The sequence below is a fragment of the Phocoena phocoena genome, chromosome 2, assembly GCF_963924675.1.
Source record: "Phocoena phocoena chromosome 2, mPhoPho1.1, whole genome shotgun sequence".
NCBI lineage: Eukaryota > Metazoa > Chordata > Mammalia > Artiodactyla > Phocoenidae > Phocoena > Phocoena phocoena.
Genome location: NC_089220.1, coordinates 28,321,354 through 28,332,227, shown reverse-complemented (window position 1 = coordinate 28,332,227; position 10,874 = coordinate 28,321,354).

The window sequence follows — 10,874 nt, the reverse complement described above, 5'->3', positions numbered from 1 at the left end:
GGATGTCCTTGGCACACAGTCGGTGCACCTTTACGTGCTCCAGTAGTATCCTGCATCATCTACTATTGTAATGAGGCAGAACTATTCTAGTGGAGGAGCTAGGAGCATAGGCCTTGGAGTCAAGCTATCCGAATTGAAATGCTAGGTATGCCACTTACCTGAGCTGTGTGACCTTGGGCAAGTCACTCAAGCTCTCTGTGTTTCCATTTCCTCATCTGTAAGATGGAGATAATAATAATACCTGCTAATAGGGCTCCTGTGAGGGTTACATGAAACAATGCATGGCCAATGGCTTAGTGCAGGGTCCGGCACACAGTGAACATTCAATAAATATTAGTTATTGTTATTTCAGCACACTCCATAATCTATTGTAAAGACCAGTCCCCTGTTTTGTCTTCCTCACTCTAAGCATCTTGAGGGCAGAGAGTGTGTCTCGTTCACCCTTAAATCTTTGGGTACCCAGCACAGAACCTGACACATATGGTACTCAGTACGTATTTACTGAATAAATGAATGAATGAATGAATGAATGTCTTGCTCGCTGGTTTAGCTAAGTCAACTTTGACTGATCCTGATGTTCTCTTTGGATTCCCAAGACCAGTTGTCCCTGCTCTGGCCTGGGCAGGCCACAGCCCGAATCTGTCTGTGGCAGCTCTAAATAAGTGGTGTCAATCAAGTTAGAAATACCCCTAGGTAGGGTAGAAGGAAACTCTCTCACACTGTTTGTCCTCTCAGCACCTCCACCTCCCTTTGCTCTAGTTTGTTATGATGAGGTGTGGGCAGCACCCAAACAGAGCAGGACTTGCCTTCGCCTTCAATGAGGGTTTGCTGGGCCATGCCCTATTGGGTGCTGAGGATACGGAGGGTGGGTGGTAGGGTATGAGCCCTGCCTGCAGGAGCTTCCTGAGGGGTGGCCGGGTCCAGATTTGGCTGGCCAGACAGAAGATGGGCAGTTCTATCGCAGGGTGCACTCAGCAGACGTCAGGATCTAACCTAGCCGCGTGACTGGGAGCCAGGGCGTGAATGCAGGACCAGGAAATCTGGTTCCTAGGATTTGGAGCAAGTCAAATTAGGGCAGCAGGTGAGCCACACTGAGAAGAGGCAGAGTTGAGACCAGCAAAGGTCAGAGTCCAGCAGGTGAAGCCTAGCACCGGCATGGAGGCTTTTAGCTGCTTGTTCTCTATTGTTTTCTTCTTCTCTCCAGGAAGGAGGCTGAAGACAAAGAGAAAGCCACTCAAGATTTCTCACCCCAAAAGTAAGGGTGAATAAAGGAGCAGCAGCAGCCAAAAGCAGATTTGGGTCTCCTGTCAAGACGCGCCTCAGGAAGGCAGCAGCTGTGGTGTTGGATGGTCGGACCTGCTCCTGGGCTAGCTGCTGGAAGCATGGCAATGTGAGAATACTGAGGTCTAGGGCATGAGGCCTGGAGCCTGCTCTAAAGCAGTTGTGTGGCCTTGCATAAGTCACTCTACCTCTTGGGCCTCCATTTCTCCACTTAGAAAAGGAAGGTTGGAAAAAAAAATAAAAATTAAAAAAATTTTTAAAAATTTTTAAAAAAGAAAAGGGACAATGTTAAGGATTTCCCACCATCAAATCTAAAGACTTATTTTTCAAAGCAAAAAATTTCAAAGACTCCATGGGATGGCAGTGATCATTTTGGTATCTGCTGATCAAAAGAAAATGCAAAATAATAAAAACAATCACTTTTATATCTTTTAAAGGAATTTGCATTTTATCAATCACAAGAGCATCTGCTGTCATTTACAAAAATTAGGGGTGCAATATCCTTAAAGGCCCAGAGTTGCATCTTTCATGAAAAGCTTCTACCCAAAAACCCACCAGCACAGCTTTCATCTTCCTTAAGACTCATAGAAGTTAGTCACCTATGCCTCTGACTTGAAAAATGTGAGAGACACCGCAGCACTGGGCAAGTGTTTTTCAAACTTTTACTTATTATACAATCCATCAATGATGCTAACATGATGGAACAAAAATTGAAAGCACAGGTGATGGGTGACATTTGTCACCTTTTGGTTGCCCAACTTCAGAATCCCTCCCCAGGTGTGTAGAAGACTCCATCTTAAGTCTTAGTGGAAGTTAGAGCCCACTGCTCACGTCTCACTACAGAGGCTGAAAACGCCAGACACTTGCTTCCCAGCCTCTTTTATAGACAGGGCTTAGACATGTGACCTGGACTCAGCCAGTCAGGTGCTGTGCCCTGGACTCTGAATAAGAGGCCACAGAGCGAGCCCCTCAGATAACCTTGTTGCAGTGGGGTGGCAGCAGCTGTGGCAGCCATGTCCAGATCCCAGGGCATCAGCAGCAGCAGGGTCATCACTCAGGCTCTGACCATGGTCGTGGCACAAGCTTACCAGGGTTCTGAGGCCAGGGCAGGACTCTCTGGAGGGCTTCTGTGCCACCATTTTGGCCATGCTCCTGGCTGTTTCCCAGCATCCTTGGTCTCATTCATGCCATGAGCCTGCCTCTCTCTCCTTCCCAGATTCCATGGGCTACTCAACATCCTTCCCATGAATTCCTCTTCTGCTTAACTCATCCAGAGTCAGTTCCTGTTGCATTTTAAAGTCACAGCCCTGGCCAATTCACAGTCATATGTCAGTCTAGGCATCCAACTTATTTTTGTATTTTGCTTCAGTCACACAGTTCTGAGAAAATTCTGATCATACAGGTAGATGATGTCTTAGTCCATTCAGGCTGCTATAACAAAATACCATAGACTGGGTGGCTTACAAAAACAGAAATTAATGTCTCTGGAGACTGGAAGTCCAAGATCAGAGTGCCAGCATGGTTGGGTAAGAACCCTCTTCTGAGCTGCAGACTGGCAGAAGAAGCTAGTGAGATCTGTGGGGCCTCTTTTATAAGGGCACAGATCTCAATCATTAGGGCTTTACCCTCATGACCTAATCACTGCCAAAGGCCCCATCTCCTAATACCATCACCTTGGGAATTAAGATTTCAACATATGAATTTTGGGGGCAAACAAACATTCAGACCATAGCAGATGGTTATAAATAATAACAATAAACACCATTACATTGCGCTCACCATATGCCAGGCCCTATTCTAATCATTTTAACATATATTAACTCACTTAACAGACCTTTGATGTGGTCTGTTAAAATTAAATTTCCCCTTTTACAGATGAGAAACTGAGGTACCAAGGAGTGGAGTAATTGGCCTAAGGTCAAGGTTTTAAATCAAGGCAGTCCTGCACCAGGGTTTGTGCGCTTAACTCCTGCTAACAGTGTTTTTTCAGTTTGTCTTTTGAGATTAGAATAGTCTTCAATTAAACCACTTTAGAAGCTAGAAAGAGAAATGAAAAGTTTTGTTTCAAAGTTGAATGAGTAACTGTCAAAATATCCAACAACTGCTCTTCGTCCTCATTGTAAACATAAAAGTCAGGCAATAAACAACTAAAACTTACAGCACGTACTAAACGAACAAGGCAGTTTTATCACTCTGTATTCACTGTTACATGCCTGGTGGTTTATGGAGCCTCGTGGATCCAGTGCAGGAAGTACTCAGTTCTTCATTGCTCTGACTTTGTAAGCAGACGTGCCCAGGCTGGCGTAAGGCACACCCACTATCAGGGCCAGGCTGTGCTCAGAGACGGCAGGAGGAGATTGTGCCAAAGTCCACACAAAACTGAGTTTACTAAAACAATATCACATTGATGGAGGTATGTCGCAGGGCACAAGAGTCAAACGAAAGAGCTCCCAATGGCCAAAGCTGGAACAATTTGAAGAACAAAATTAAGTAGCATCAAATTATAATCCAAAATATAAAATAAATATCCATGAGTCTGTACTTACATACAATTTTTTAAAAACAAAACTTTAGGGAGTTCCCTGATGGCCTAGTGGTTAGCATTCTGGGCTTTTATTGCCGTGGCCTGGTTCAATCCCTGTCAGGGAACTGAGATCCTGTAAGCTGTGTGGCACAGCCAAAGAATAAAAAGCAAAAATAACTGAAAAGAAAACTCTACAGTGGGGAAATTTGATAAACACTACTTCAGGCAGGTGATAAAGATCAACATCACCAGTCATAAATCATGTCGATAGCTTGTACCTTTGATACGATATGATGAAAATTGTACTTTGCCTCTGTGAGCATCCCCCCCAAAAACCATAACCCCAGTCTACTCATGAGAAAAACATCAGACTAATCCCAATAGAGGGATTGCAAGTAGGATAAAAAACTTAACTAGTATTCACAAGGTCATGAAAAACAAGGAAAGTCTGAGGAACTGTTACAGCCAAGAGGAGCCTAAGACATGACTCCTTAATGTGGTTTCCTAGATGGGATCCTGAAACAGAAAAAGGCCATTAGGTAAAAACTAAGGAAATCTGAATAAACAATGGACTATACTTAATAATAATGTCTCAATATCAATTCATCAGTTGTGACAAATATACCATACCAATGTAAAATGGTATTAACAGGGGAAAGTGAGAGCTGGAGAGGGGGAGGGTAAGATGAGAATTCTGTACTATCTGCTCAATTTCTTCGTAAATCTAAAATTTTTATTTTAAAAGTCTTTATTTTAAAAGTTTTAAAAGAATCATAAAATTGCCCTCCCCTCAAAAAAGCTAGTTTACCTGATGATACACCTTCTGCAGTTGAAGTCTTGGTGTGCCACAATTGTCTATTTAATGTATTCACGTTATTATAGACTAAACACTTTATAATAGCAGTTTTTGAAATACTTCAATACTTTTAAAATGAAATTCAAATCTTCACATTGCATCCCTGAATCTCCTCAGAGTAGCTGAGCACAGTTTGCTCTGATGGAGGGGAAATCATAGGTAATGTCCTTTATCCCTGTCCCTAAAACCCTCTGGATCTGTGAGATTGAGGGAAAACTCCATACCTCCAGGCAAAGCATTTCAAAACAACGCAGTAACCTCCCATCCCCCCAGCTCCACCCAAGACACTGTGTGAGCAACTGTTTGAAGCCAAGGCTGCAGTTGTCTTTGTCCTGCATTTGCCTGACAAGCCCAGGGCTCCTCGGCAACGGGAAGGGCAGAAGGCTGGTATGAAGCGGGGCAACAGATGGCCGGGACATGTCCTCTTGAAGCTCAGCTGCCCTGGCCAGCCTGCCAAGCTGTGTACATTTCAAACGTTTGAGGTTCAACCAAAAGAGATGAGTAATGATTTTAAATCACTTGTTGAAACACATGGCTAATCCTTGGGTAGCCAGAGAAGAGCACTTTAAAAACTCCCTTAAATCCAGTGAGGGGACAAGGAAACTCTGTGTGCTTTCTTGGCTTTGAACCCAAATCAGGCCATCCTGGGGGCAGTGGGCATTTGTCCAGGATCCCAATATGCATCCTGCTTTCTCTGCTTTTGGAAAGGGTGTGATGTTTCGGTATGTGTGTTTGTTTGGGGTGATGGTGAGGAGGGCAAAGGCTGTTAGCAGGTAGGTTTGGATCCTGAGAAATTATGCACCCTGGCATTTGCCTGTGGTCTGAAATTGGGAGATCTCTAGGTTCACTTGCTTCATAAGTTCAGGCAGCTCTATTTCCCTGTCCGGGTTCAGGTCTGTCTTATTTCTTGACTGGCTTACACGAACAGTCTCCTATAGTTGCTTTGCAGTCCTGTGTCATTAGAATCTCCCGCTACATGCGTCATCTCCACTATTATATACAGCATCTCCCATCTTGAAGATATCTTTCCTTGCCTCCACATCTCCCTCTAGCTACTGCTCCCATTTCTCCCTTTCACCACAAAACTTCCTGAACTAGTCATCTGCTCTCCATGGTTCAAGTCTTCACTTCCTGTTCACTCACCCACTCCTACTCTACTACTGAAACCTCTCTTGTCAAGGTCACCAGCAACTTCTATGTTGTAAAACCCAATGAGTCTAACTCTGTCCTCATCAAACTTGACCCACCAGGAGCATCTGACACAGTTGACCACTTCCTCCTCCTTGAGGCACTCTTCTTTCTTGGTTTTAATGGTGATACTCTCTCCTGGTTTTCCTTCTATTTCTTTCTTTTTCTTTCTTCTTTTTTTTTGTGGTACGCGGGCCTCTCACTGTTGTGGCCTCTCCCGTTGTGGAGCACAGGCTCCGGACGCGCAGGCTCAGCGGCCATGGCTCACGGGCCCAGCTGCTTTGCGGCATGTGGGATCTTCCCGGACCAGGGCACGAAACTGTGTCCCCCGCATCGGCAGGCGGACTCTCAACCACTGCGCCACCAGGGAAGCCCCTTGCTTCTATTTCTTTAGCCTCCTCTTCTCAGTCTCCTTAGCAGGCTCCTCCTCCTTCTGGTTGCTCCATGTTGGGGTATCTCAGGTATTGGTCCTAAAACAGCTTCTAGTCTCTTTCTAAAGCTCTCAAGATGATCTCATCAGGTCCCAGAGCTCTAAATACCACCCGAATACTGATGACTCCGGATCTTACACCTCCATCCTTGAGCCCAGACTCAACTGCCTGCTTCACATCTCTACCTGGCTGTCTAATAGACACCTCAGATCATATATTTCCAAGATGAAGCCCTTGATTCTCTTCATCCTTGAACTCTCCCCCTCATCTCTCCCCTCTCACCTCTGTAGCATCTTTATCCATCCTTTTGCTCAGGCCAAGATTCTAGAAGCCACCTTTCATTCCTCCTTTTCCCTCATCCCCCACATCCAAGTCATCACTGTGTTCAGTCAGTTCTACCTTCAAGACAATGTACCTAGTCTCTACTCTCCACTTTTTCTCTCCATCTCCACGGGCACCTTGCTAGTCTAAGCCACCATCATCAATCACCTGGACAACTGAAATAGGCTCTTGCCTGACCCCTCTGCTTCACAGTGGTACCTCCCAAATTCACTCTCACATATTCATGTGAGATTTAACATGTAATTCAGTGATATTCAGTCATTCTTTCATTCAAGAAATAGTTATTAAGTGCCTAATATGTACAGACAGTGAACAAATAGACAAAAGTCTCTGCCCTCAAGGAGTTTACAATCTAGTGGTGAGAGATGGGCAATAGATATGATAAAGTAAATGATGTGATATGTTAGAAGATTGATAGATGGTATGGAACAAAATAAATCGGAGTAAGGGGATCCCAGGAAGCATATGTTTTTGTTATGGGAAGTTGTTATAATTTTAAATAAGGGAGTCAGAAATATTGGATCTCTAAATATCATTTCCCACTAAAGGGGTTTCTAAGAGAAATGTCTGATTCCAAATCTGGGCTAAAAAATGTGTAAGATGAGTCTGGAACATTTTGTTACATCAGAAAGCAAAGAAGCTTAAAAAGACCTCAGGGACGGCATCACAAGGACTCAGAAGTCAAGTTCAGGAGGCTCCCACTGGCCAAAGATGGGACAATTTGAGTGTCTAAAAGAGTAATGATAGCAATAGATCAAGATACATACGCGTCAAAATCCCTGAGTCCATAATGATGCTTTGAAAGGAAAGGGCACAACTCATTGGTTACCTCTGGGGGATGCTAGGGAATCAATTATTCTGAAAACTAGTAAATGAAACTGGTAAGTGAAAGAACTGCCTTTCCTATATGAAAGGTAAATGACCAGGTAAATAGTTGGTTTCCTATATGACCAGGTAAATAGTTGGTAAGGGAAAGTTTCTCTTAATATACATATTCCATCTAAGAAACAAAGAAAAAAAAATAGAATTAGAGCATCACAATTTTACAAGGTCTAGGGAAATAATCAATCTAGGCCATGATCATCAACAGCGGCTAATGCTTCACAAACAGAGCCAGGAAGATATTATATGCCTCCTGTTAGACGGGCACACTGCCTCTTATAAAGTAGTTAGAGATGAGCTTCAGATAAATAACAAATAATGTTTAGTATAAATAGGTATCAAATAGTCCATGAGATATGCTAAAAATTATTCATTATTTATCTGAAATTCAAATTTAACTGGGAATCCTGTATGTTTATTTGCCAAGCCTGGCAACACTAGAAGTAGTCTAGCCAAAAAAGTCTAAATCTGATTAAGCCTCAAAATCTAACTACCAGGAAACATGATGAGACAGCGAAATATGTTAAAGGACACGACCACGGCAGTGTCATCAGCCATATGCAGACTGCGAAGACAGACTGCCCAATTTTTTTCAATAAATAGGTTTTCAACAAATAGGGGAGAAAGGAGGAGGCAGGAGGGAGGCAGGAGAGAAGTTTATTGGATTCTGATTCAAAAATCTAAGGTAGATGCAGCCACTATAAAAATGATCTGGCTTATGAAGCCCACATTACTCTGACTCCTGGCTTGGTCTCTGGTCTCACGTCCCCTGCCTTACACTTTACAGTCTGGCAACACCAGACACACTGAATCAAGGCAACAGAAGCAATCTTGAGACACTTGAGATCAAGTCTTGTTTTACTAAGCCAGGTTGCAAGAGGAGGGGTCATGTGGGGAGGAGAGAAAAAGCTAAGATCCTGCTTTGGGGGTGAGATGAGGTGAGAGACGGTTTGGGAAATGAGCAGAGATGCTTTAAAGAGGGGGTGATCAGGAAATTTTATTGGTGATGAGTGGTTTATGCCCCTCCTTGGCCTGCTTGTGGAAGGCCTTTGGAGCACGGTGATTTGGATGCTGGGCTAGGTCTTCAAGGTATAGCAGGGTGGCTCAAATTCCGGGTTGCATTCGAGCCATATGGCACCAGGTTCTGTTTCTATCTCTCCCTACCATGAGCCCCTCAAGGGTAGAGACTGTGTTTCTAGCTTTGGCTTTCCCACTGCCTGTCAAAGTGCCTGTCATTTCATACATATCTGGTGGATAAATGAATGAATGAATGATTGAATGAATGAGTGAATTCCCCTTCACCCTTTGCAGAGACGGTTGTCTTCTTCTGATCTACCAAAATGTGGTTAATAAATAAATTGCTTCATGAAACACTGAATTTAATCTTTGCCATTTCTATACATCATAAAGGAATATTTTATTTTTTATAATAATATTTATTCTTTTTTAAAAATTTCTTTATCTTCCTTTTCTTTTTTGGAGGAGGGGGCCGCATCGGGTCTTAGTTGCGGCACATGAGATCTTCGATGAGGCACACGGGATCTCGTCGTTCCAGCGCTTGGGTTTCTATCTAGTTGTGGTGTGCGGGTTTTCTCTCTCTAGTTGTGGCACGCGGGCTCCAGAGTGTGTGGGCTCTGTAGTTTGCAGCACGTGGGCTCTCTTGTTGAGGCTCGCACACTCAACAGTTGTGGCACACGGGCTTGGTTGCCCCGCGGCATGTGGGATCTTAGTTCCCAGACCAGGGATTGAACCCACGTCCCCTGCATTGGAATGTGGATTCTTTACCACTGGACCACCAGGGAAGTCCCATAAAGGAATATTTTAAACTGAGAGAGAAGCGTCAGCTCACCGAGGCAGAAGCTCAGGACATTCTCCCAGATATATTGAGATATTTTTCTCCGTGATGAAAAGCCCAGCTTGCTTCCTGTTTTCACTTGCATCTTCAACTCTGAGCGTTTGCTGTATATATGTCTTGTGACGTGTTATGTCAGCTGTGATGAGGCTCACATCACAAGTAGATGACAACCTTGGAAGAAGATCCCTGGACAAGTTCTCACTCTGGGAATGTTTTGAAAGTTCTGAGCCCTGAACTAGTCACCATCTATTTACTCAAGAGTAATATCAAGAGAAAGAAAGAAGAGATAAAGAGAAAGAAGAGAGAGAAGACCCTGCTCCTTTACCTGCCCCTTTATCGAGAGCAAAGGAAAGACAAAGAAAAAAGATGAGGGAAAGGCTATTGAGTGTGGACCTTAAGCTTGAGATAAAAGGGTCTCCTTATACGACCACCATGTCATAAGCATTTTAAAAAATATCCAAATAACATTGTTCTTCCACATCATCACCTTCTGAGTTATGATAATATCCCATTGGTATTGTTAGTAAAAAAAAATTTTTTTTCTGAGGTTTTTAGGGGAAAAATAAAGACTTAGACTTTTTAATTTTTTTTCAGTTTAATCATACACCTCATTCCCCAGACATGGCTGTGAGGACTCTAGGTTGTCCAAAATCTCATCTCTTCCTTCAAGGATAGAGGTTTGTCACCACTGAGGATATGCTATGAGTTAGGTAGGCGTGACTCAGTGAGGAAGCCTGAAAGGGTCAGCAGCAGTGGAGCCATGTGAGGCTGCCCCTGGACAGGAGCAAAGTCCTATCTGTCTATCACTGACATGCAGCAGGTATGCAGTAAGGGTTTGATGAATGAATGAGTGACTGAGAAAGAATACCAATGCATATGGAAGTGTAAGTTGGGCAACGTGTATGAAAAACTAGAAAAAAGAAGCCCAATTTTTTCATTCATTTGGTCTCACGTTGAACCTGAAAATGGCATCTCCAGGTGCTTCTCCAGGAAGCCATACCACAGGAGTAAGAGGATTAGAGCCAGCACCTGACTCTATCCGGACACTCCAGCACTTTCAAAAACAGCACCAGAGTCCTAGTGGATTTGAAAAAAAATTTTAGGGAAAAAAAATGCTGAAATTCTGCCCTTCAAATAAAGACTACAAACTGTTTTTTGTGCACACTGATAAAACCTCAGCCTTGGGAGGTTGTATTAGTTTCCTAAGGTTGCTGTAACCAAGTACCACAAATTTGATGGCTTAAAACAACAGAAATTTATTGTCTTACAGTTCCAGAGTCTAGAAGTCCAAAATCAAGGTCTCAGAAGAGCCACAGTCCCTCTGAAACATGCAGGAAAACCCCTCCTTGTCTCTTCCTAGCTTCTCGTAGTTTTCTGGCAATCCCTGGCACTCCTTGGCTTGCTGCTGCATCTCTCCGATCTGTCTTCATCTTCACATCGCCTTCTCCCAGTGTGTCTGTCTTCACATGACCATCCTCTTATAAGGACACCAGTCACATTGGATTAGGGGTCCTT